Here is a 6228-nt window from a genome sequence, read left to right as displayed (position 1 = left end):
CTCCTTATAATAATAAACACTAACTCGGTTAATGCTGGATTTTTATATGTCATTTTAAGAGCATAACTACAAGAGAAAAGAAATAAGGCAAATGGAAGTAGAAATGACTATTTACTAACCAGTCATACCACTAAATAATAAGCATCAGATTAAGGATTTTATACCTACACTGTTACTCCTTTAAATAACAAAGCTGAAAATTTAACAGCATAAGGACACTGGAAACCTTCACTCTACTCATTTAGGGAGCATTCGGTAGGCCAACAGTGAAGGAATTCAGGGTAAAACCAGTGAATAATATAGGCACAAACCCATTGCCACACTTCATTTGTCAAAAAAAAATGAGTTCCTTAATCATAAGAATGTTGTATTGTCTACTTGGCAGCAATTAACATAGAAAATCTGTGGATGATAATGCTTGCAGAAGAACTATGGGCAAGGAGGCAAATCCACACACAGAATGAGAGTCAATTCTAGTGATAATTAAGCAGTGCCTTCCACAATGTTATCAACTTCCCCACGGGTAACTGGCTGGTCCCCCTGGGGAACCGGAAGCCTCACTGCCTCCTCAGAACTTGTCAACAATCTTAATTTGATCTTCATAGGATGACCAGGTTGAGTATTTCAATTGGCAACAATCAGATCACCCTTGGTGAGGGGAAGCCCATGTAAATGAAATCATGCAACTTCTATCGCCGCCATTTTGTTTGTGAGCCCAAGGAACCAGCTCTGGCATTGGTAAGCAGCTGACTGATGTCGAGTTGTCCTATTCATTGATCATTGAGATCCTCTTCTATAATGGAGGATGCTCACATTCTTCACTTTTCTAAAGAGCCTACCCAATCTTTTCCCATACCTACATTTCATTAGTCCTCCAACATTCCTCCTGAACTTCTGGCCAAGCAATTAGCCAAACAACCCATTAATTCCTCCAGGTCCGTATCTCTGGCCCTTTTGCCTCCCACGCAAAGTAAATAATCAGATGCACTGCTGGTAATTTTTCCTGCTGGAAAGCTTTCCCTTCCCGATGTCCTTCTGGGCCACCTCTGAGGGGGACTGTGATGCAGCAGTCCAATTCCAGCTAGTGCCAGCATGCTGTACAAAACCTATTACAAAACCACATATAAACCACACTTTAATTTTTGCCTTCGCAGTCAAGTGATCAAAGGGAATTACATGTGCGACCATGTGTGGATTGTGGTCAAGAGATTAGAGCAGCAGAAGTAGATGTGCCAAGATAATCAGGGCACAATGTACTCATGCCTGCAGTACCTTCTTGAGTCCTGTCTCTTGTATGCCACTGTCACCTGGTGATGGAGTGCTTCTAAGCAAACCCAACATTATGGTATTTTGGATCAAAAGGACAGTTCAGGTTAAATGTTCATGGGATGCCTCTTAACCAGGTATTCAATGTCTACCAGGAGCTTTTTCCCAAAGCGGGAAAGAATCTGTTTCCAAAACCCTAGGACTCTTCTGTTGTAAGTGTCCAGGGGCTACATACAATGTTTGTATTTGCCACAGGTGTTTTGGATGTCACTGGATCTGATAGGTCACAAAGCCCAAGTAGTGGTGTATCTGTTCTTCAGCTTAGACCAGCTGTAGAGCCTTCTCTTGTTTGGGGCCCCCCTCAAAACGGACAGTATCATAGTAAATAGGTCAACCCAGTACATTCAAACGTAGTTTATGTTGCCAATAGTGGTGCTTCAGATTTAAGGTAATCAATTTTATTGGTAAATACACACACACACACACACACACACACACACATTTAAATGCCGGGTTTTTTTAATTTATTGTTGACACTATTACAGATGTCCTCTAACCCCCCTAACCTTTGCCCGCGTCCACCCAGCCCCTGCCCACTTCCCTCTGGCCATCACCACACATTCATCTGTGTCCATTGGCTATGCATATATGTTCTTTGGCTAATCTCTTCACCTTCTTTCATCCAGTGCCCCCCTATCCACCTCCACTCTGACCTTTGTCAGTCTGTTCCATGTATCCATAACTCTGGTTCTATTCTGTTCATCAGTTTATTTTGTTCATTAGATTCCACATATAAGTGATATCATATGGTATTTGTCTTTCTCTGACTGGCTTATTTCACTTAGCATAATAATCTTCAGGTCTGTTCATGCTATTACAAAAGGTATCAGTTCCTTCTTTTTTATAGCTGTCTGGTATTCCATGTGTAAATGTACCACACCTTCATGCACTGTTGGTGGGAGTGCAGACTGGCACAGCACTGTGGAAGATAGTATGGACTTTCCTCAAAAAATTAAAAAATGGAATTGCTTCTTGATTCCATTGATCCCACTTCTGGGACTATATCCTAAGAACCCTGAAACACCAACCAGAAAGAATATATGCACCCGCATGTTCATAGCAGCACTATTTACAATAGCCAATATCTGGAAACAAATGCTGTTTTCTAATCAAATAAATATAAAACAATATTTATATAATATTTATTAGTTCCTTCTGAGTCAACAAAATTTACTTTGGTCTAGTTCCGTGGTCGGCAAACTGCAGCTCTCGAGCCACATGCGGCTCTTTGGCCCCTTGAGTGTGGCTCTTCCTAAGCTTTAGGAGCACCCTAATTAAGTTAATAACAATGTACCTACCTATATAGTTTAAGTTTAAAAAATTTGGCTCTCAAAAGAAATTTCAGTCGTTGTACTGCTGATATTTGTCTCTGTTGACTAATGAGTTTGCCGACCACTGGCTCCAGTTAAAGGCAAAATCCCACAATATGCTAAGTTGTTTTTTTTAATCTTACTGTATCAGCAACATGTTATTGAATACTTTAACCATTTTCATTTATCATTTCTCCTTCTTCTATCATTAGGCACTTTTTTCAAAGAATGCACCATTGCTTGAAACTAGCAAATGATTAATAAGACTTCAATTTGGGGAACTTAAAGACATAAGTCAGCATGCGAACTATTGTTGCCTCATCTGGTCTCAATCGTGCATGCCTAAGTTATGATATATGCATCAATTTATCTTAGATTTATACCCCTCATTACTGAGAAAAATAAAATGTGAAAAAATTAAAACTACTTAGATTGTGTGTGTTAACAAATATTCTGATAAAGAATTCTCTATTGATTATTGGTATCACAGATTGATCCATTTATCCTTTTGAAGTCATTTGTCTTCTGTTGATGAAAAGGAAATAAACACTGGGCTTCTACTCAACCCTGGAAGAGATGACAATCTACAAATTAAAGATGACTTTGAAAGAGGAAAAGACCACAATCCTGTTATAAGTAGTCATTTTTACATATTGATGTCTTGATCTCTGCCCATAAGCATACGTATTTTCTACATTATTCATTAATTCATTCAACAAGTATTTACTGAATCTCCCATAGGTCAATATTATTATGAACAAAGCAACTTTATATTTACTTTTTAAACTGAAAATAATAATATACATTTTTGTCACATTCCTACCAGTCAGTGATAACTTTTCTAACATTGTTTACTAAAATACAAATGTTATGTGGATTTTTCAGGTTTCACCTTCATAAACAACTCTTCTTTACAAGGCAGTATAGTGACTAAGGGTTAAGTTCTGGAGTTAGACAGCTCTAGTCTACATTCTGGATTCACCACTTACCACAGGACTTGGGGCAAATTAATATCTATAAGCTTCATTTTCCTCATTTGTGGAAGGTGGATAGTGAAAGTAGTATTTCTGTGGTTGTTTTTAGGTTAAATGACATAATGAATATAAAATGGTTAAGACAATGCCTCGCACAAAATGAATGTTGCTTGTGTAATTTTTATATCTCTCTATTCCCCAGCCTGTGGAAGTTCTTTCTACTCTTCATGGTTCATCCTATATGTTCTCTTCTTTGGTAAACTTTTCCTGATCTTTCCAACTGGATATGCTCTTTCCCTCCATCCATCTTTCAAAGTATTGTGTTTCCATTGTTCTTCAACAATATAGCCCTTGAAACTTCATGCTTTGCTTTCAGAATGTATATATATTTCTTTTAACCACATTGCCATATTATACACTCCTTGACAATATCTTGCTTTTACCTCTACTGTGATGCCAAGCAGAGTGTTGCACATGAAATAGATGCTCAATAATTATTTAGTAAGTTTTAAAAAAATGTGGATAGTGACTATACTCTATAGGTGGAAAAGCAATGATACAGTCACATGATGAGTTTTCACTCAAAATTATTTTAACTTTCAATTCATTTTAGTTTTCAATTAAAAACAATCCATTCCTTTGCATATTATTCATATCTTAATTAGAGGCTGTTTTCTATACCAAACTCTACCTTGCTTTTGATGATTTCACTACTTTTCTTTTTTTATTCCTTTGGCCATTTGCAACTTTTTATTCTGGATAAGTTCATGTTTCTCTTGGAAAACTATAAGTAAGCTATCTAGCCCAGTTACAGCTATTTTGGTTCTCCAAACAAAGATATGTTTCCAGAAGTATTTTTCTAATATTCTGGCTTACCAATTATCGCTTACTTCTTGCTAAATTTAATTACACTACGTTTTTTCCTTAAAGCATCAGAATGGTTTTCTTATTGAAGATTACTTCCCTCTGTTTACAAGATCTATAATGGTATTAATTAAACTCGTGAAATAGTTTTCATGTACTTTTTAGTATTATAGGAGAAAGCTAAAATGAAAAATGGCTTTAGCTCTTTAAGCATGACTTCAATCCCAAAATCTTTGCTTCAAATCAACATGTTCACTATAAGTAACATCATAAAATAATTTAAGAGCATGAAGCAATCTGATTGGCCTCTGGCCATCAGTTTATATACTTATCAACATAATTCCATTCATATCTCTAAATTGATGACCTTTGAGTAATGAGTTTAAAATGAAATTACAATTGTATTAGTCATGGTTATCTTTGATTAATAATAAATGCAAAAATTATTGTGCTATAGAGATACACCTTAGTATAATAAGACATGTAGCTTTGTAGTACAGTAATTCAGTGCCCTGATGCAGTCAGTGTATAACATACAGACATGTCACTATAGAACATTTAATTTAGATCTTTGTAAGGATCCACAAAGGTTTGTGTGAGTTATTAGAGAAGAGCTAATAAAAACATGTGCCCTTTGGAAAACTTGTGACTCACCTAACTTCCAAAGTAAAATAAAATTGACTCAATTAGAAAAAAAAATAATAACACATGATTATTTTTCTAAATAATTATAATTATTATGTTTCTAAAATGCAAAACATCCTTTTGTAATGTATCTTATGATTGCCTTGGACTTCATAAACTTTGTTTTATCAAATGCCTCCATTCTAGTTGAGTGAAATTATAGCACCAAAAATAAAAACACTAATCTTGTATATTTGTATGGCACTTTGTAATTCTTAACCATTCCACCTGCATTATCTCATTGGATATCAACTTTTGTGTCAGCCCTTAATGGTATTCAAACAGCCTTGCATTGCAGTATCATTTGGATCCTAAAATCCCTTACAAATTCTTCCAGGCACAAGTAAACTCTTGGTCCCATTTTCCCCAACTATATCAATTACTAAGGTATTTTCCTCACTCCCAAAACCTCTCCTCTGCTTTATGATGCTGGAGCTGGGACCCTGTAGATTAAGTTTCTGCTTTGCCACTTGCTTTCTTACAGCTCTGTCAGTAGAGAAGGAAAGAGAGAGGAGAGAATAGGGGAGGAGAGGGAAGGAAAGGGGAAGGAGAGGGAGAAGAGAGGAGAGAGGAGAAGAGAGGGAGAGAGTAAGGCGGACAAAGAGACTTGTCCTTGTTTCCATCTCATCTTCCCTTTGTCATTTCAGTAATGACCCTTCACCCTGGCACCTGATTCATCTCCAGTCCTTTTCCCAGCCCTCCCAGAGCCAGTCTCATTGCATCCTCAGAAGTGCAGCCTGGCCAGTCAGTGCCGCTCCTCAGAACAGCCTCCATCTTGCAGCACACTTTCACCAAGAAGCAACTCCTTTTTCCATAATGATTTCATTTTGAGTTTTCAATTCTGTAACACATTTGCATAGGTCCAAAGTTGCCTCCACCCCATGCCCTTTCCTCACTCTGTAGGTAACAACCTTTATTGGCTTTTGGTTTGTTTTTTTTCATTACTTCTTTTGAAATGTAAGAAAATGGTATATAGCCTAATCACTCTTTCTTAAACAAAAGGCAGGTCTCCCCACTTGCTGTTATGCATCTATTTTTTAAATTAAAAATAAGGCAGAAACTAAAATGGC

This window comes from Myotis myotis, unplaced genomic scaffold (assembly GCF_014108235.1).
Source record: "Myotis myotis isolate mMyoMyo1 unplaced genomic scaffold, mMyoMyo1.p scaffold_m19_p_6, whole genome shotgun sequence".
NCBI lineage: Eukaryota > Metazoa > Chordata > Mammalia > Chiroptera > Vespertilionidae > Myotis > Myotis myotis.
Note: the sequence above shows the minus strand (reverse complement) of the source record.